Raw genomic sequence first — 22,594 nt, 5'->3', positions numbered from 1 at the left:
AGAAAAATCATCTTACGTTACCGTTTTCATTTACCATGTTTACTTTCTCTAAACTTTCTTGATTTCCTTCATTCATCCACTCTTCATTTCTTTATCTCCATCTCCGTCTCTTGTACACACACACACACACACACACACACACACACACACACACACACAAGAGAAATTTACCATCATTCATTTGTTCATTCTCTCTCTCTCTCTCTCTCTCTCTCTCTCTCTCTCACCCATAATCACGCCATTTCTCCATATTTGTTCAGCATCAACAGAAATCACAAGTCCGACTCCATTTATTTAAAGTTAATAAATTCTCTCTCCGCCAATTTACCTTCGTTGGCCCAGGTTAATTGATCTCAGGTGATTTGTGGGAGTCAATGACGTAGGCAAAGGTTAATTTTCTTCGCTGGTTAATGGATAATTTATATAAGTTTCGATTATATTATTTTCACCCAATTTGGAGGGTTTGGACTATATATATGTGGTTAATTCTTTTCGCTTCTTCATTGATTATATTTTATCTGGATTTGGGTTGATTCCTTAATGATTTTTTTTTTGTGTGTGTTTTTCGTAATATCCCCACACGATTTATTTACTATTCTTCTTTTGCCTAAGATGGACAGCTGTCAGTCATGGTGGTAATAAAGAATATGCCTCTTTCCCTTAATTATGAAAAGTCGACCGTAAGCTCAATACAACCGTCTGGACATGGGAATAATAATAACAGTAATAATAATGATATTAATAATAATAATAATAATAATGACCATAAATAATAATAATAATAGCAGATGATAAAATGATAATAATAACAATAATAAAATATAATAATAATAATAATAATAATAATAATAATAATAATAATAATAATAATAATAATAATAATAATAATAATAATAATAAACAATAATAATAATAATAATAATAATAATAACAATAATAATAATAATAATAATAATAATAATAATAGTAAAATAATAATAAAAATAATAATAATTACTACTACTACTAACAATGATAATATTAACACTACTACTACCAATATGTCCTCTAGGTGAGAGACCCATAAATGAAGTATATTCCTCGAAATTTTAAACCAAAATAAACTGTACTATATCGACACTATCATATTTTTCTTACATTAAAATCCTCTGAAAAATTATATTGACTTTAATACGAGTGTACACCTAAAATGACCAAATTTACTGTAATACAATAAATATAAGCACAGAACCAAATTTATTGCCTTAATTATAAACCCAATCAACCAATTTGATTCCTGTACAACAGAACTTTATAACTAAATAATACTCTTACAATATCCATCCAAGCTAATTTCATTCCACTAATATAAACTCATAACAAAATGATTCCCTACAATATTAATTTTTCCCTACAATATAAATTCACCACTAAATCAATTCCCTGCGATATAAATTCATCACAAAATCTAATTTCCTGTAATATAAAATCATCACAAATTCTAATTCCCCGTAACACAGTCATCAAAAAATTTAATTTCCTTTAATGTAAATTCGTCAAAAATGCTAATTCCTTAAGACATAAAACTAAAAGAAAAATAATCCAATTCCCAACAATATAAACACATCACAAAATCTAATGTCCTGCAACGTAAATTCATTACAAAATTTAATTCCCCATCAAATTCATCACACAATCTGATCCCCTACAATAATAAACTCCTACAATTTATTCCCGTAAGTATAAACCCACAGCACAATTTATTCGCCCACAATACACACCTAAACCAATATATATATACACACCATTATAAAGTACCACAAAATTCCCTCCCATAAACATTCACCCATCAAAATAAATTACAATCAGACTTAAACATAATGGTATACAGGGAGAGGGAGTCATGAAGCACTGGCAATGTTTATTATTTTCACACTCATTAATTTGCCAATGTTTATTTTTCGCACTAGGATACAATGTACTCTGAACCCATTCGCATACAGTCCTTAAATCTATCTATGAAATTAATTCCATGTCGTATTTGCTCTATTAATAAACATTTCTGAGAGAGAGAGAGAGAGAGAGAGAGAGAGAGAGAGAGAGAGAGAGAGAGAGAGAGAGAGAGAGAGAGAGAGGTACAATTTTAGCAAAGTTTATGATTTTCATTGTAGGTCAGAAAATAAACTACTATGTACACAAGCAATTCATTTATCTTGCCATATAATATACTGCCTCATATCTAGCTAAGCCATAAACATTTCTGACGCAAAGGAAGAATAAAAAATAAAAGTGCCATAGGGTGAATGGTAAATTAACTAGTACCAAAGGGACAATGAGAAATTAACTAGTACCAGAGGGACAATGAGAAATTAACTAGTACCAAAGGGACAATGAGAAATTAACTAGTACCAAAGGGACAATAAGAAATTAACTAGTACCACATGGGCAATGAGAAATTAACTAGTACCAAAGGGACAATGAGAAATTAACTAGTACCACAGGGAGAATGAGAAAAATATCTAGTACCAAAGGGAGAAAGAAAAATTAACTAGTACTAAAGGGAGACTGAAAAATAAAATAGCACCACTGAATATCATTTTCACACTAAGCTGAATATAAAGTCGTATATACACAAGCATTCTATTTATTTAACCATATAATCTATTGCCTGTCATAACTGGTCAGTCATAAATATTTTGACACGAAGGGGAAGTGAGAAATAAACAAAAGTACCAATGTATATTATTTTCACACCAGGTCACTATATAAAAATATCTGTACACAATCAATTTATTTACTTAGCCTTCAGATTTATTTCGCTCCATATTTGTTCATTTATAAATATTCACTGGCAAACAAGTGAAGGGAGTCTGAAATAATACTAATATTTTTTTTTCACTCTCTCCATATCAGGTTAAAAATGAATCCTAAATCCATTCGCTCCTTTAAGAAACCTTTATATTATCAATTTGTGTCCAATTAACACACATATTACTTTTTTTGTCTTTAAATTCTTCAATCAAGTGAAAATATAAACAATCACTTTGCATTCAATTATTACTTAACCACAAAAACTGTTCCCATTAATATTCGGGCAAATATTCATTAAACATTAATTGACACAGTTGGAAGGGAGTGGAACCCCATTAGTGGCAATGTTTATGCAGTGATTATTGTTATTCTCACCTGCTAAAAAAACTGATTTCGACCAATATTATCAAACTGTTTTATACCCTACTTATATTTCGGGATTCCGTTTTTATTAATTTTTTCTTGTTATCCTTTACACCCCTTCCCCCTTAATTTTTCTTCTTAATTTTGTATCTAATTTCCTATCTACTTTTTTCCCAGTTTTCCTACCTGTTTTTCACTTTCACTCCTCTACCCACTACACTGAATTTCCCTACATAATTACCTATTTTCTCTACTATGTTTGTTTGTTTGTTTTTTTCACGAAATCCTCCCATACTTCCCAGCACCATACTTATTCTCTCTATCTCTCTCTCTCCCCTTACTTTTCATATCAGACTAAATTATTACACTCTTCCCCCTTTTTTACACTTACTTTATCGCCTCACCTCTTCTTCCAGGTCTTCATATTCTGTTTCTTCATTTCCATAATTTCCCTCCATTTCCTCCCCATTCATAACATTTTCGCCTCTCTAAGTCTCCCTTTTTTTCCTCGTCAAACATTCACGGTGTACTTTTTGTCCCTTCATTTTAGGTAAACACTAAAGAGTATTCTCTCTCTCTCTCCTACATCCCATTTTTCCCTACTCCATTCCATGCTTACTTTTTCACCTTCTTCATTTCCCTTTTCCCTTTTCTTCACCCAGCATAATTTCTCTCATATGTGTATCTTATTTTCATTTTCCCTACCCTCCTCCCACGCCTACGTTTTCACCTCCCTAATCCTCCTTTTTTCCCATCAATGTTGACTTTTGATCTCCCGGTTAAAAGTCAACACAAACACCCATTTCTTACCCTGTCGATCCGTTTTTTCATCTCCCTTATTCCCACCTTTTTCCCGTACGTCCTCCCATTCTTCTTTTTCATCTCCCGTATATACCGTTTTATTCTTTATTCTTTATTTTTTTTTTTTTAACTCAGTCAAGCTTACATTCTCCCAAAGTCTTCTTTTCTTCACGCACCTCCTCCTAGACTTCCCACACCATATATATTTAAAATTTCCTTTATACCTACTTCTTCACTCTCTTATGAACCATTTTTCCTCCCTACAAACCTACAATTTTTACTCCTTTATTCCTGAGTTCTGGGGTCAACACTAAACAGCCATTTCGTCAGAGTCGATCCATTTTTTTCACCCCCATTTCCCTCCTTTTCCCCTCCAATTTCCTGAAACGCGTACTTTTCAGCTCCTAAATTTGCCGTCTCCCCCACCATATTTACATTTTCCACTCACCAATTCCCCATTTCCCACAAAGCATTCCATGTTCACTTATTCATCTCCCAGATTTCCCCAGATCTCCAAAGCCATAATAAAATTTTCACTTATTTACACCTTGCTTCACCTCCCTATTTTCCATTTTTTCCCCTGCTAAAGCCAACAATGTTAACTTTTATTCCCTTCTGTTCTGAGTCAACACTAAACAGTCATTTCACACACTTTCGATCCATTTCTTTTTTTTTTACCCCTATTTCCCCCTTTTTGCCCAAACTTCTTCAGCGCTTACTTTTCTCCTCCAAATCTCCTTTTCCCCCTGACTTAAATTACTATTTTTTTTTCTCCTCACTAGTTCCCCATTTTCCCCAACATCTCCCTTCCTTACTTTTTCACTTCCTAAATTTTTCCAGTCTCCCAAATCATACTCAAAATTTCCCCGATTTTTTCCACCTCCCTAATTTCCATTTTTCCTCCTGCCAAAGCCTACAATGTTTACCTTTTATCCCTCCGTTCTGGGTCAACACTAAACAGCCATTTCGTACACTGTCGATCCATTTTTTACTCGACGCTGTTTATTTGTCACGAGTCGATCCGTCGCGCTTTATCCACCGGTTGCTCGTAACTCACCGGGGAAGCGATTTGCCCAAAGAATACGTTCGCGTTTTTATGTTTGTCGCAAATACACAGACGCTTTCGTTATTTGTGATGCTACCAGTCGTAAATATGGACGCTCGCAGGGAGGCAGGGCAGGGCAGGGGATGGAGGAAGGGAGAGGGGAAAGGATGGAGCAAGGGAGGGAAGGGAGAGAGGAAGGGATGGAGGAAAGAGAGGAGGAGAGGAAGGGATGGAGGAGAGGAAGGGATGGAGCAAGGGATGGGAAGGGAGAGATGAAGGGATGGAGGGAAGGGAGAGAGTAAGGGATGGAGGGAAGGGAGTGAGAAAGGGATGGAGGGAAAGGAGAGAGAGGAAGGGATGAATGAAAGAGTGGGAGGTTGGGATGAAGGCTGGGAGGAAAAGGCAGGGAAAGGGAAGGTGTGGGGAAAAGATGGAAGAGCAGAAGGAAAGGGCAAGCGTGAGGAACAGATAGAAGACAGGAGGAAAAAGGGAAGTGTGAAGGAATGAAGGAATGCCAGGAGACAGGCAGGGATAGAACGAGGGGATAAGGGGCACGGCAGGAGTAAGAGAAAAAGAGCAGGATGAAGGAAGGAGAGGCCAGGAGGGTAGAGCATGGATGAAGGAAGGTAGGGAGGGAAGGGTAGGGATGGAGGAAGGCCGGACGGGCTGGGGAGGGGAGGGGGTAAAGCAGGGAGGGTAGAGCAAGGATGGGGGAAGACAGGGAAGGCAAATGGGGTTGAAGGAAAACAGTGATATACAGACAATTTTGAAGGGAAAGAAGGGAGGATGAAAAGGAAGTGTGGAAGAGGTAAGGGAAGGTAAGAGGAGGAAGCAGGAGGGAGACATGAAGAATGAAAATGGAAAGTGTGAAGGCAAGATGGATGAGAGAGCAAATGGTAGACTGAATGAATGGGAATGTGTAAAGGAAAGATGAAAGAGTGTGAGGGAGGGAGGGAGGGAGGTAAGCAGTGAGGGGAGGGGAGGAAGTGAGTGAAAGAAGGTGGAATGTAGAAAGGATTTTGCGAGATAAAAGGATGAGATTGATAAAAGGGGAATGTGTAATGGAGAAAGGAATGTAGGAAGGGCAGGAAGGAAGGAAATACAATGGGAAGAGAGGAAAGAAAATGGGAAGACTGGAAGGAAGGGGGGAAGGAAGGAAGAGAGGAAGAGATGGTGTAACGAAGGAAGAAAGAGAAGGAGGGAAGGTGTGAAGAAGAGAGGAAAGTTGGGAAAATGAGAGGCGAGGCAAGGAGGGAAGGAGAGAGGAAATGAGAAAGAGAGGGGTAAAAGAGAGAGAGAGAGAAAGAGACGAGAGAAAGAGACGGGTAAAAAGAGAGAGAGAGAGAGAGAGAGAGAGAGAGAGAGAGAGAGAGAGAGAGAGAGAGAGAGAGAGAGAGAGAGATGACTGATGGTCTGGGGGAGGAAAAGAGGAAGAGAGGGAGTGAAAACGGTGCAAAAATCTTGAAAATAAAAACAAATCCAGGGAGTGGTAGCATGAGGGAGGGAGGGAGGAAGGAAGGGAGTGGAAGAGCAAGAGGAAGGGAGAAAAGGGGGACGGAAGTAAGAGAGAGAGAGAGAGAGAGAGAGAGAGAGAGAGAGAGAGAGAGAGAGAGAGAGAGAGAGAGAGAGAGAGAACGGAGAAAGGGGAAAGGAGAGTAAGAGAGACAGTGGTAACAAAAAGGAATGGGAAAGAGATTGAGTTTAAAAAAAAATAAAAAGAGAGAGGAAGAAGAAAAAGATAGGTAAAGATAAAGGAAGGGAGAAGAATGAAAAAGGAAGAGGAAGAAAAACATGATTGAAGAAAGGGGAAGGAGAGGAAAGAATGAAGGAAAGAGGAAAGACCAGAGGAATACGAGAAACAGGAATGAAGGAAGACAAAGGAGGAGGAATGGAAAGATTAAGGAAAGAAAGCATGAGATTAAAGAGGTAGAAAAGAGAAAGAAAGACTGGTATGAGGAAGACGGAAAAAGATGAGACGGAGAGAAGGAAAAGAGGAAAGGAAAGCATGAACAAAGAGAACGGAGAAAGAGTGAAACTAATACGAGATGTGCAGTAACGTGAGAGAGAGAGAGAGAGAGAGAGAGAGAGAGAGAGAGAGAGAGAGAGAGAGAGAGAGAGAGAGAGAGAGAGAGAGAGAGAGAGAATATTCAAAATGGAAAGAGAAGTTCAGGAGGGGGGAAAGGAAGGCAGGAAGACGAGAGGAGGGAGTCGGAAAGAGGGAAGACTCAAACGGGGGAAGGAGGAGGATGAGGGGGAGGAGGAAGGGCAAGGAGGAGTTTCAAGGGAGGGAAAGAGGGAAGGAAGGAGGGAAGGAGGGAGGGAGGGAGGGACCTGAGTCAGCGTGGAGGGGATGTTTACGATGCGTTTACGGGGCCCAGAGAAAGAAGTAACTGCAGGAAAAAGCGCAGGAGATAGTTACCCCTCCATCCTTATATATTTACCCACACACCAGGGATAGGAGTGGCCAGGGGGATAGAAGGGGGGGAAGGAAGGATAGAACGAATGACAGAAGGGGGAGAAGGATAATAGTGAGGGTAGAAAAGTGAGGGGGGGAAGGTGGAGATGTGGATAGGCGGTGGAACAGAAGGAGGAGGGAGGAGGAGATAGAAGGAGGGGGATGGAATGGAGAAAGAAGGAGGTTATGGACAGAAAGGAGATGGAATGGACAGGGACGGTAAATAAGATTCGAGAGGCTTTAGAATACTTCCCGGTCCAAGCTTATACATTTAATCACACGCCCACTGGGGACCGGAGGGAAGGGGGCAAGGACAGACGGATGGATAAATAGAAAGGAGGTGGAGAGATGGAAGAGGGACAGAAAACAGACTGAAGGGAGTGTGTGAACATGACCAAAATTACTGAAGACTGACAGATTGTGGCTGAGACAGGAGGGAGGGGTACACAGAGGCAGGAAGGCCAGGATGTGTGAAGGACAGACTTGAAGACAGAGAGGGACTGATGAGGTTTTCTGTCCATCAACTGCAATGAAAGATTGATTGGAGACAGAAGGATGGAAGGAGGAGGAGTGGAAGCAAGGATGAGAGAAGAAAGATTTGATTGAGATGGGGGAGGATGAGACGGGGAAAAGAGAGAGAACTGAAGGATCGAACAGGGTACAACAAAATGGAGACAGGGGCAGGCTGAAGCGGATTACACGGAGGCTAATGAGGCTGAAGCCTCAGGCCCCTAGTCTGGGGAGTCTCTAAATTGATAAACACATAAATGAATAATAAATAAGATCGGTAAAATTTAAGGACACGCCAGACATAGTAGTGCAATAAAAAATCTACCAATGGATATAAAAAAGAATCTGGGAATACGGTTTAATGTAATAAATTGCTATAGCTGTTTTAAAGTACTATATCATACAACTTGCAGGCTGCCTCGACTCCCTCTAGGTTGTAGGAGCAACATGGAACATACTAACGCAATATATTCTTTTGTGTAACACGTTATAATAAATGGAATATACAATTGCAAAATTTTCTTTTATATTCTGTGATATGTATGTGAATGTATGTATGTATGTATTTTTTTTTTATGTGCTCGACTCTGGGCATAGGCTTCTCATCCTGGTCCCAAGGCCCAGTAGTCCTCCTACATATCATACACCTCTACATGTCACCACTTCGGCGCTAACACCCACCGTCCATACTGAATACATGCTAGGGCTGTCTCATACTGGACTGGTGTATTGGTATTAGCGGGGTATTTTTTCGACATGTCGGCGGGTCTTCTGGTAGACTGGTAAAGTCTGCCTGTAATGAAATTCAAATCCTTAAACTGTTCCCTGCCCCAGCGGGGATTTGAACCTGGGTCCGTTAGGACCGCAGGCCACCTCTCTACCGACTGAGCTACCATACGTAGGTATGTATGTGCATAATTCAATGGTCCTCTGAGCAGAATTAGCTTCAGACACAAGTACTCCTGGTTCTCACATGGAGGCAGCACTGCAGGAGGGAGGAATAGATATGTGAGTAAACCGGAAAAAAAAAAGCAACAGCAAGAAAAAGCATAAAAGTTAGTTACCCCTCCATGCTTATATACTTACCCAGGAACCAAGAAAGGATAGGAGGGAGAGGGTAGGAGGGAAAAACAGAAGGGGAGGAGGCACAGATGAGGGGTGGAATAGAAGAGGGAGATATAGAAGGAAAGGGTGGACAGACATGAGTATGAATGAGGTAGCGAGACTGAAGATGTATGTTTGTGTACTGACTAAAAAGAATGAATAGACGGGAAAATGTTACAGGAAAATGGGATAGAAGGCCGATAAAGACTGACAGATAGGAAAGAGATATACTGGTAACTGAGATGGCAGTGTAAATAAGAAGGAAAAAGAGATGTATTAATAAGGAAATATAGAGAAAATGGAGGATCAGAGAAAATGGAGGATCAGGTAAAGGAAGGTGAGAAGAGGAAGGGAAAACAAAGTGAAAAAAGGAGAGATGAGGGGAGGATAGAACGGGGAGAGAGAGATGCACGGGATAAAGATACATAAAGAAAGACAGAAAAGGGAAGGAGAGGCTGGTTACGGGAGAGAGAAACTGAGAGGCCTAAACCAAAGAGAAATTGACTGAGTGAGGAAAAGAAGGAAGAGGGATAAGAAGGGGAGACAGGATGATATGACAGAGGAAAAATAGACAGAGAACGGGGACAGCCTTTTGGAAAGACAGATGTAAAGGGAGAAAGCAATAACTAGGAGGAAAAAGGGCAGAAGCCTGGGACCCCTCCCTTCTTACCTGTTTCCTCGACGCAGTAAGGGATAGGAAAGAGGACTGGAAGGATGGAGGAAAGATGAAGGAAAAAGACAGAATGAGGGAGGGATACTCTGAAGGAGGGATTGGCTGAAGGAGAATAGAAGAGATGGACTGAAGGAAAGAGACAGATATAGGATACAGAGAGAGAGAGAGAGAGAGAGAGAGAGAGAGAGAGAGAGAGAGAGAGAGAGAGAGAGAGAGAGAGTGTGTGTGTGTGTGTGTGTGTGTGTGTGTGTGTGTGTGTGTGTGTGTGTGTGTGTGTGTGAACAGGGAGATTGTGGCAGTGTGTGACAAAATGTGAAAGTAAATGTAAAAGAATGAATTAACCAGCACGTGTTCAACATTCTTTCTTTCTTTCTCTCTCTCTCTCTCTCAAACACACACACACACACACACACACACAGTACACCACCACTCGCATTCTTACACCTGCTAGAAAGTGACCGACTCTGCATAATATTACCTACTGTTATTATTATTTTTTTTTGTGATCCCCTGAATTAGAGGGAGGAAGTGTGATTAAGAGGGTGGATGAGAGAGAGAGAGAGAGAGAGAGAGAGAGAGAGAGAGAGAGAGAGAGAGAGAGAGAGAGAGAGAGAGAGAGAAACCCCTAACCAGTCTACCGCCACACCCTCATCTTCCTCCCCAGTTCCCATTTTCTTTAGCCTAAAATAAAAACAAAACTACTTTAGCCGAGGCAAAGAGAAAGTCTAAATAATTGACATTTTTTTCTTTCTACTGATGCCAAAACTAGTCCAGTCAGATCCGCACGCACCTCGCCAATCACGGGTAGATTAGGCGTTGGACAAGGTATATAAGGGTAGACTATACTGTTTTGATGTTGGCCTGTAATTGCGTTGCGGTGGATTGTGGTGATGTCCTGAAGGTGACTGGAAGCTGTGATCTTGGGGTAGAATGAGGGTTGGTGGTTAGTAGGTAGGATGGCTGGGTGGTAGGTGGGTAGGCTGGGTGGTGGGTAGGTAGGTTAATACATAAGTTGGTTAACTGGTTGGCTGTGCAGGTAGTGTGGTTAGTTTGTAGGCTGGCTGGTTGACTAATTGGGTGGTATGTAGGCAGGTAGGCAGGCTAGGTAGGTAGGTAAGAAGCAGGGAGACAAGCAGGTAGGCAGGTGGGTAGGTAGGTTGGCAGGTGTGCAGGAAGGCAGGTAAAAATAAGCGTGCAATGGTGGGGAGCAACTAAAAAAATAAATAAATAAATAAATAAATGTACGAGTATACGAGTACTACGCAAACAGTTCCATCCAATCGGTAAAACTAACACATCACACAACACCATTACATCACCAACACACATCACTCAGCATCACTGTACCACAACCAATATATATCATCACTACACTCCCATAACAACACACCACTAAACCACACTACATCCCACCACACTAATGTAACAACAAATACCCGTACATCATACCACACCACAACACTGTCACAAAAAACACATTACAAGAGACACCTACACCATTACAACCACATCATCACATTACATGATACTACCACATCACACTACGTCACTGAACATTGTCACCCCGCATAACACCACACTACGGCATCAGCGCAAACCACCATTACATTACTATAACATATACATAACACTCGACACACTACTATAAACACACGCCACACGGGCTAAAGATACACACTACACAGAGGCACGTACCATAACGCTTATCAACAAAAATCACTATGTCAACGATCCCCAATCTCATACCACTAAAGAATAACCCCACATCATACTACACCACACTACTACACCACATCATTCCATCACACCACCACATCTTCCAACACAATCACATACTACAGATCACCACGTACACACTACAACACACGACACTACAGCAAAACACGCTCACACTACACTACACTACCAGAATTACATGTATACAACACCAACGCATATATTATACTGCCACAAACACCACCTCACAACCACTTCACTACACACTACCACAATACTATAGAACACTACAAGCAGCACATCAAACAACCGCAACCACAACTCAAACATTCACACAACCACAATAACAAACACCGTCACACACCATCACCACAACCAAATCACCACCAAAAACACCAACACACAACACCACAAACACAGCAGCACCGAGCAGAGCATCCCCCTTCCCCTACACACACACACTTAGCACCTTAATGGAACTGTGGAGTTAAGGTGGGCGAGAAGACTGGAGGGTGACCAGCTCAGCAAGTTGCCCTGTTTACTGCTGGTTTATGTGGACCCCTCACTCTATACTGCTGCACCCCCTGCTGATCTCCCTCCCTCCCTCCCTCCCTGCTATCACCTCTTCCTTTCCTTCTGCTGCTTATACCCGTTCCTGTTCTCCTCCCTTCCTTTCAATTTGCTGTCTATTCCATTGCCTTTCTCTCCTGTTTCCTTCCTCCCTCATTCTATATTGCAGCACCCCAAGCTGACCTGCCTATTTCCCCTCCTAGACCCAAATCTTCTTTCCTTCTGTTCTTTATCCCTTTGCCTCTTTCCTGCCATCTCCTTCCCTACCTCCATCCCTATTTTCATCTTTTCCCATCTTCTGTTCTCTATCTCCTTCCTCCCTTACTCTATACTACTGGCCCCTCCTGCAATCATCTCCTTTCTTTTTCCTGTCTATCATCTCGCCTCTTTCCTAATACCCCTTGCCTCTTCCCTGCTGTTTCTTCGTTGCTCCATGCTTCCTGTTTACTACTGGTTTGTGTGCCCTGCTCACTCCATACTGATGCACGCTCTGTTACCTGTCTCCCTTCCTTCCTGCTCTCCCTTTTTTCTGCTGTTTATCCATTTGCTTTCTCCCTGCTGTCCCTTTCCCAGTTTTACCTCCGTTAGCCTGACTCCCTTCCTGCTTTCATTTTTTTACTCTTCTTCTGCTGTTTATTCCCTTCCTCAACTTTATTCTGCTGCACCCCCTGCTGATCTGCTCTCTGCCTGCTCTCATCTCTTCCTTTCCTTCCTGCTGTTTATTCCCCCTGCTTGTTCTATGCTGTTCCAGTCTTCCCCTTTTGCTGTTCCTTGTTCCTTTCTTGCTTTTCTGTTTTTCTGTTGTCCTGGTCTTCTCCCTTGCTTTTTTCTCTCTCTCTCTCTCTCTCTAGCCCCGTTGTTCCTTCCTTCCCTACTGGTTTCAGCTCCCCCGTACTCTTTCTCGGCTATCACCTATCGTTTCCCTCCTGTTGCTGTCTTTCCCTTTCGCCTCTGCTATCTCCATGCTTTCATCCCTGCTGTCCCCTGTTTACTGCTGGTTTATATGGGACTCTCATTCCCTACTGCTGCCCTTCTGCTGAACTGACACCCCTGTTGTTGTCTTTCTCCCCTTCCTCTCTCTCTCTCTCTCTCTTTCACACACACACACACACACACACACACACACACACACACACACATTCCATCTTGACGTTATACACCAGCACGCCAACACAGACACCTCAGAATTAATACCAGCTCATTTAATGCCATTCCACCCCTGCTGGTATTTCCCGGCGTAAGGCAAGGAGGCTTTGATTACATTAAGTCAGTCATGAAGTTGATGTCTTTATTTAACGACTACCAACCTACTTTATTCATTTCAGAAGCGACCCTCGTAGTAAAGGAGTTATAAGCCATATTTTCTAACCCGTTCAGTACTGCTGTGTATTTTATTTTTGCTAAATTAATAGACATGACTCACTTTGGGAAATAATGGACACAGGTAAAGGGTGAAATCACGAGTCTCTTATCTGATCATATATTTCTCCATCTTAATGTGTATCAATCTATGAAGATGATAAGACATGAAAATACTTACTGTCTCTTTCATCCATCTATCTATTAATCTATCCAACAATCTATCTATCTATCTATCTACTCATTTATCTACGTATCTATCTCCCTATTATTTACGTAGCATACGGCGAAGGAGTAAAAAAAAAATATCTCCAGACATTATTACCTCAGTTTTAGAAAGAACTTTTTCCCATCACTCTCTCTCTCTCTCTCTCTCTCTCTCTCTCTCTCATAGACGGTACTCCCCAGCCTAGCTCATGTACCTGGTCAATCTATCCTTCTTTCCGCAGGTAGGTGGAGGGTTAGGGAGTGTTTCGTCTGTCCATTTCCAAATTAGGGTATATAAACAAACAGTCAAACAAATACGCACAAAGAGAGAGAGAGAGAGAGAGAGAGAGAGAGAGAGAGAGAGAGAGAGAGAGAGAGAGAGAGAGAGAGAGAGAGAGAGTACTATCCCACATCTCATCTTAGGGCTGCCATGCTTAATACTCTTCCATCCCAGTCAACATGAGGGGGCAAATGAAAGCTATTATACACTTCTACATCTTTCATTCAATATCTCCTTCAATTTTCATACCTTCCTTCACATCTAATATTACCCTCCCTGCTCTTCGTTTCTAAATCTTCTTACATTATTGCCTAAAACTATTCTTTAAATCTCAAGCTACAAAATATCCTTCCTTCCATCTTTCATATGTATTTAAAAAAAAAAAAATTCCTTCCATCTTTCATGTTTCTTGGACTATATAAATTTTTCAGCCATCTGTACTGTGCATACCTTTCATTCTTAAACCTTCCTATTCTAAATTTCCTTTCATTCATAAAATCTCGTTTCGATGGCTGGCTTTCTTGTAGTCCTAACCTTCCATTTCTATTCCTTCTTCAACATGCAAACCTTTTTCATATTTTAGACAACCATTACTTCTAAATCCCCATTAGTTTCTATAACCTGCCATCATTCCTATACACACCTTTCATTTCTTTACTTCCTCTTGCTTCCACACCATCTCATCCTGTAACGCTTCAATTCTGCTACAGTTCTTTCACCTTAACTTGGCCTAGATATTCGTTCTTTTGCGGCTCATGTCACTTAACTCGATGGTAGAAAAAGATAATGCTACGGCTCTACATTCCATCCACAGCACTTTTTCGTGACTAGGGGCATATTCTAGTGTTAATCTTTTGCTACCCCTCAGCACTAAAGAACCAGTGATGGTAATTTTAAGCCAACTTAAAGTAAAAGGAATTTAGTATCATTTGCTACATAAAGACCTGAGGGGAAAGCAGCAAATTTCAAGTTAATAAGTTCCTTGTCGTGATTAACACCTGCAGTATAATGATGTCTTTTTCATTTTTCCTCCCAACTGCCAGACGGTTTTGCTTAAGAAAGGTCTCTAGTACTTGAAGTAGTTAATGAAGGTCATATCTACCTCCTCCAATGTACAAAATCTCTCCTAAGGGTATTAAAAGCAAAGGGCAACTACAGCATTACATCATCGAACTGAGGGGCAAATGACCGACAGTGTGTGGACAGTCGGCATTCAAAGTCCTGTCGCTCCTCTTGCCTGTCTCTCCACGATCACAGAAAATCAGTGTGGTGAATCTGCAGCCAACCACACTTATGACACATCTGAGTCCAAAAAAAGAGAAGAAAATTGTGTTGATTGTAGCGGATTTACCTCACTGACTTTCAATGTGCATGGAGGGAGGAACAGGGAAGGTGACAGGACTATTCATGCCGACTGTTAGTATGAAAATGGTGCAGTAACAAGAGGCTGCAGATCAGGGAATGGCAGAGGAGTACTGAGGGAGGATGTATGGGAGTGGAAAGGTAGCACAATACATGAGGCAGGATGTATGGGAAAGGAAAGGTTGGGGAAATATATGAGGGAGGATGTATGGGAGTGGAAAGTTAGGAGAAATACGAGTATATGAAGAAGGATGTATGGGAGTGGAACGGTGGGGGAATACATGAAGGAGGGTGTATGGGAGTGGAACGGTGGGAGAATACGAGTATATGATGGAGGACGTATAAGAGTGGGGTGGAAAGGTGGACGAGAACAACGTGGAGGGATGGGTGGGGGTGGTGTGGTTGGGGAATGGGTAGGGATGGTGTGGTTGGGGGATGGGTGGGGGTGGAGGGTTGGAGGATGGATGGGGATGGTGCGGTTGGGGAATGGGCAGGGATGGTGTGGTTGGGGGGGGGCTGGAGAGGGAGTAGTGGACGATTGTCGCACTCATCAACCACTGTGCCATACATGGGATATACTGACGTACAGAAACCACTAATAATCTTCATACACTACTTCCATTAAATTCTATATCCCTTAAAAATAATTGTTCTCTTCATTCTTTCCATCTAGGCATACAAGGAAATCAGAAAAAAGGAGAAGAGAATGGTAAAAGAAAATATGAATAAATAAAAGTAGATGAAAGTGACGAGAACAGACAAAAAGGGAGCTTGAAGAAAAGGGAAAGTACGAAAGCTGAATAAAAGGTCAAGATGAAAAACAAAAGGAAAAGACAACAGGAAAATAAGAATGAAAGTTGGAAAAAAAAAGGTGGTTGAAGGAGGGAAGGAATGGAAAAAAAAAAATGAGAGGAGATGAATAAATGGGAGTCAAAATCAGAAGGAATGAAAACAGCATTATATAAGTAACAAGAGAAGAGAGCAAGAGGTGAGGAGGAACAAGAAGAGAAGGAAAAAATGAAGTGACGAAAGAAGGAGAGAAGGAAGAACAAGAAGGGAACGAAGAGGAGGAAAAGGAGGGGGAAGAGGAGGAAGAAGAGGAAGAAGGGAAGAAGTGTAGCATTGATCCTGCCCCAGTACTACACTCCTCTCTAAGCTGCCTAATCCTTATGTCTTCCCTCCTTCACTCTCCCCTCCTCCTTCCTTAATGATATTCCTTCCTTCCCTCCTTCAACATATTCCTTCCTTCATTACACTGCTTCTTTCTTTCCTTCATGGTATACTGCCTCCTCTCATATCTTCTTCCTTGATTTTTTTTTTCAGTGTTTTTCTTTCATCTCCTAGCGTAATCATTCAGTTTTTCCTCTTCCTTTTTACTGATATTCTTTCCTTCATTCCTTCCCTCCTTACATACATTCGTTCCTAAATTTAATGATATTTTTCTTCGTATTCTCTATATTCTCGTCCAATCTCTTCGTTTGACTTGATTTCGTTCATTCGCCTACTATTTTCCTCCCTCCTATCTCCTCTCACTGATAGTACTTTAGTCTTTCCTTCCTTCCTTCCTCAGTACTAAACTCCTCTTTGAGCTGCCTAATCCATGTCTTCCTTCCTTCCTTAGCCCCTCCTTCCTTCTTAATGGTATTCCTTCCTGCCTTCACATCCTCCTATGTGATATTCCTTCCTTCCTCAGCGATGTTCCTTTATTTCTTCATAATGATAGGCTCTCCTTCTTTCTCCTTCCCTTTCCCCTTCTTCCTTCATGATTATCCTTCCTTCACTGACTCCTCCTCTCCTTCATAACATGCCTTCTTTTTTTCCTTCCTTAATACTGGTTCTGTTTTGTATTTTCCTTAAATCTTTCTTCCTTCCTTCCATCTCTTACTCGAGTTATTCCCTTCATTACAATGCTTCCTTCCTTTCTTCCTTCATAATTTTCCTTCATTAATTTTTGTTTCCTTTTCTTTCAAGATGTCTCCTTCCTTCATGGCTGTCCTTCCTTAACACTTCTTCCCTTCATGATATTCTTCCTTCCTCCTTCCTTCTTTCATCATACTGCCTACTGCCTTCATTCTTCATTCAGCATGTTCTCTCCTTCCCTCCTTCCTTCCTTCATCATACTTCTTTTTCCTTCCTTCATTATGTTGTTCCTTTTCCTTCCATTATGTTGCCTTTTTACTTCATACAGTATGTTCTACCACCTTCCTTTTTCCTTCTTTCATTATACTGTTTTTTCCTTGTTCCTTCATTGAATTGTCGTTTTCCTTCATTTCCTCCTTCCTTCCTTCCTTCCTTCACTATCTTTCTTCCTGATATCCTTTCCTTCCTGATACTCTTTCTTTAATGGTAGTTCAGAGTTCATATTTTTGCCTTCTATAAACTATTGTTTCTTCCCTCCTTCATTCTCTCTTCCTTCATCCTTTATGGGATTCCTTCCTTCTCCTCCTCCTTTATGCCGTTCCTTCCTTCATTATACTAGTCCTACTTCATTTCCCTCATTTCCTTCAATATTCTCCTTCCGTCAATTGCTACTCACCGTCTCTAATTTTACTCAAATTTTTCCTCTCTAAATTGTCTGTTCTTCATATTTTATTTCCCCTTCTTCTACACTGATTCTCTTTTTTCCCCTTAATATCTTTTTCCTATTTCTTGTCAGCCATTTTGTTTATCCATTTCTCTTCCCTCTCATACCTCCACTTTTCTCCAAGTGTCTTTCTCTTTCTACTGTTTTTCTCCAGTTTTCATGAATCCCAAACCTTTTTCCATTTCCACCTCTCATCCATTACCTCCTGCCTTCCTTCACAGCTAACCTTGTCATATCCTCTGTTCTAAAGTACGTTCTTCTCTCTATGCTCCTATGCTTAACTTCTATCATCTTACAAATTACTTTTTTTTTTTTTTCATTAATGTTTGCTTATCTCTGTTTTTCTTGTGCCCTTATAACTTCTTTGTTCGTTTTCTCTAACCTTTTCCAAATGTTCTTCTCTTCTGCGTATCCTTTCCTCAGTTTCTCAGTTCTTCTATTCGTTCCTTCATTCATCCTATCTCTTTCCTTCAGTCATTCTTTTATCGCTACTGTCTCCATTCATTCTATTGCTCTGATGTTCCTTCTTTCTGTTTTTTCCACTTCTTTCTTCGTTATTCCTTCCCTTATTCATTTCCTTTTCACTTCCTCCATTCTTTCTCCTCTACTTCTCCACTCCCTTCATCCTTCTTCTATCCATCTATCTACTTATTTACTGCTAGGCACCTCAATCCCAGAATGGGCGGCCACAAACGAATCGCCTCCATGTCACGTATTCCTCCGCCATCAGGCTGCCTTTCCTCCAACTGACACCCCTTTCGACCATATACAGATACCACTTTGACCCATCCCATCACTTTTTTTCTTTTATGACATCTTCGGAACTCCCCTCACCTCCTCTCCACCTCACTCACATACACAGTCATAGTCAATCACTCAAACTCTATCCCCCTCCTTCTTACTCCTCTCTACTTTCCTGCCCACTAACTTCCTTTTATTTTATTAATATGGTTAAGTTTTGCATTTTCTTCAAGTCTATTTTCATTTTTCTTTCCCATATAACTATTTTCCCTGTCTAGACATTTTTTCCTGTGTCTTATTTCTCACTCTGTCTTTTATCTGCTCATTTTTCTTTCACATTATCCCTCTGTTTCTCGTATTTCTTTAAACTTTTCTCCTATTCCTCCTTCCTTACTACTATTATCTATCATTCCTTCGCTGTCTTTTAATTATTTTTTTTCTCCCCCCCCCCTCTCTCTCTCTCTCTCTCTCTCTCTCTCTCTCTCTCTCTCGGGCACAACCACTCTCCTCATTTCCCCTCATCATTCACTTTATGACTTCTCCCCTCATCTATCCCATCTCTCATCTCTTTCTCTCTCTCTCTCTCTCTCTCTCTATTTACCATACCGCTCCTGCCAACACCTCCCGCTCTTCTTTACCTAACCTCTTCACACCCTCCTCCCTCTCCACCCTTCTTCCTCTCTCTCTCTCTCTCATTCCCATTCACATTCATTGCTTTACTCTCACATTCCCCTTTCTCTTTATACTACTCTTTCCTTTACTCTCTTTCTCTTAGTTCTTTGTATTTCTTTGTCTTTTCCCCTTCTCCTTTCTCTCTCTCTTCCACTTCCCCTACTATATTCTAGGCCTTCTTTTTTTCATTTCACTTCTTAATTTTTCCTATTCCCCTCATATTTCTCTCTCTCTCTCTCTCTCTCTCTCTCTCTCTCTCTCTCACCTACCTTCTCCCTCCTTCTCCACTCACCCTCCTCTCCCACCTCTTCTTCCTTCATTACTCTTCTCTCCTTTCTCAGTGTCCTTTCTTCCTCCTCTTCTCTCATTATTTATTTTCTTTTATTCTCTATCTTCGTGTGTCTGTCCTCTTTTCTTCCTTTCTTCAAGTACTCCTCTGATTTTTCACATTTCATCCTTATTCCTCTCTCTCTCTCTCTCTCTCTCTCCACCTCCCCTCTTATCTCCACCCTTCCTTCTCTCCATCCTATAACTCTCCTTCTATCCTCTTTCCTCCATCCGTCCTTCTCTCCATCCTACAACTCTCCTTCTATCCTCTTTCCTCCATCCGTCCTTCTCTCCATCCTACAACTCTCCTTCTATCCTCTTTTCTCCATCCATCCTTCTCTCCATCCTACAACTCTCCTTCTATCCTCTTTTCTCCATCCATCCTTCTCTCCATCCTACAACTCTCCTTTCTATCCTCTTTTCTCCATCCATCCCTCTCTCCATCCTATAACTCTCCTTCTATCCTCTTTTCTCCATCCCTCCTTCTCTCCATCCTACAACTCTCCTTCTATCCTCTTTTCTCCATCTCCCCTTCTCTCCATCCTAAAATTTCCCTCTCCTAAACCGCCGTAGCTATTCCTTCCTCCCTTTCAACTTCTTCATCTCCCTCTTTTCCTCCTCCACTCTCTTTACTCCTTCTTTCCTCCTAACCTTCCTCTCCATTCCTTCTTTGTCTCCTCTCCTTCCTAGTCTTCCCTCTCCCACATCCCCTTAACTACTTTTTTCTTATATCTCCCTCAGGTTTTTCTTCACTCTCTTCTTTACTGCTTTCCCTCCACCTCCTCCTGTCTCTCCACCATCCCTCTTTTCTCCATCACTCCTTCTCTCCACTGTCCCTCATTTCTTCATCCTTCCTTCTCTCCCCCGTCCCTCTTCTCTCCTTCTCTCCATCCTACAACTCCCTCCCTCCCACCCCGCCGTAGCCAGCGTGCGTCGGGGGATGTAAACAATGAAAGGCAGGGACCTCCCCGTTGCCATGGCCACCAAGCTAATCCGCCCTGGGTAAACATCGGCTCACGCGCCTCCCTAATTTTAAAATCTTCTTAATATGCGTCACCGAATCCGAAGAAGACGAAGACGGAGGAGGAGGAGAACGAGAGTGAGGGAGGGAGAGGGATGGATGGGGAGTGGAGGGGATGGTGGCTGGGATGTGTTCTGACTGCCTGATGTTCGTTCTTTCGTTTCATCTAGTTTGGTGGAAAGAGAGGAATCGACTTTTGAGTTTCTCTTGATGCTAGTGGTTCGGTTAGGAGTGAGGTCTCGGTTAAATACTATAGTTCTTTCACCATAACTTGGCCGAGACTTTCGTCCTTTTCCATCTTATTTCACGTAGATCAGTTTTAGGACCCAGCATCATAATTATTTTAGCGCTAATCTATTGTCAGAACTCATCATTATGAGGGACACATGGTAATTTCTGTCTATGTAAAAGTAAAGAGAGTGTAGATCTTGTTTCGTTTCCGGTTTTGAATCAAGATGCTGCATCAGAGAAGACGGATGCTTCAGTTCTGTCTAGTTTAAAATAATAATACTTCCTTCTCGTTGCATTATATCTTTGAGGATGAGGCATGTTTTTAAATAGTCCCTTCCTGGTGACTTCTGTTGACATAATTTGTCTATACATGATGTTCTGATTCGACTACTTGATGGTTCAATGTTTCACTTGGTCCAGCTTCATTTTCGTGGTATCTTCGTTCCCGTTCCAATTTACTGGTTCGATTATTTAATGGTTTAGTGCATCGTTTGTGCTTGCTTTGCTGTAATGTTGGCTTTCTCACTGTTCAAGATTTTTCCTGTGTAGTTTCGAATCATTAAAATATTTGTTCATAAGGTATTGTGAGCGCGAAGATGTTGACATACTCCCAATTTTTAAGGGGATTTCTGAAACATATGATAATAGAACATGTTTAACTTACAAGAATCGATGCTGACTAGACTGAAATGTGGGATGCAGGCTAATTATATCTAAAAGCTTACGGGAGACCTAAAACTTACAAGAGATTTAGAAATAGCTTAAATATTAGTGGCTTCCTTACACGTTCGCGCACTCAGTTTTTTTAATAAGGTATCATTTCCTCATAAAACACTGCCGTCTACGATTTCCGCTTAGCAATTTAAGATTTCTGCTCCTACTAAAGCAATGTTGTCCTGCTCACTTTCCCATTTCTTAAAACACCTGCTTGTCTTTCTGCTGCTCAGGTATATTATTGTCCTAAATTTATTATTGTTTTTCTTCTTTCCTGCTTTTTATCTCCCCCTCTCTCTCTCTCTCTCTCTCTCTCTCTCTCTCTCTCGATGAAATCAAGCGAATCCAGGGAATGCGAGGGCAGGGATGGGAAAGTAAAGAGGGGCATGAGAAAATAAGAGGGAGAAAATCGTCGAGATGCAAAAAAAAAAAGAGGGGGGGGGGAGAGGACGCGGAGGAAATAATATGGGGAGGCAGAAAGAAGCAAAGGGCAAGAGGAAGTGAAAGAATCTGAAGTAGAAGGATGAAAAAAGAGGGAAATGGAAAATGGAAGAGGAGGTGTAAGGTAAATGAGAGCAGAGGAGAAACCAAAAGAGAGTAGAGGAAAATGCCAAAGAAAGCAGAGGACAGAGTAAAAGAGAGTAGGGCACAAGGCAAAAGAGAGTAGGGATCAAAGGAAAAGAGAGTGGAGAACGAAAGAAAAAAAAAAGAGAGTAGAGGAAAAAGCAAAAGAGAGCAGAGGACTGAGCAAAAGAGAGTCGAGAACAACGCAAAAAGAGAGTAATGGGTAAAGCAAAAGAGACTACAAGACAGAGCAAAAGAGGGTATAAGACAAAGCAGAAGAGAATAAAAAACAAAGAAAAAGAGAGTAAGGGTAGAAAGCAAAAGACAGTAAGGGGAGAAAGCAAAAGAGGGCCGAGGCCAAAGCAAAAGAGAGCAAACGACGAGGGAAGAAAGGAAAGGATATTAATTTTTGGGAGGGAAACTGGAAGGAAGAAAGTGGTAAAGGAAGGATAATGAAGAAAGAAGGTAAGGGAAAAGAAAGTGGATGGGGGAACACGCACCTGAA

Source organism: Coenobita brevimanus, chromosome 111 (assembly GCF_032717465.1).
Source record: "Coenobita brevimanus isolate Jiangsu-jjx chromosome 111, ASM3271746v2, whole genome shotgun sequence".
NCBI lineage: Eukaryota > Metazoa > Arthropoda > Malacostraca > Decapoda > Coenobitidae > Coenobita > Coenobita brevimanus.
Note: the sequence above shows the minus strand (reverse complement) of the source record.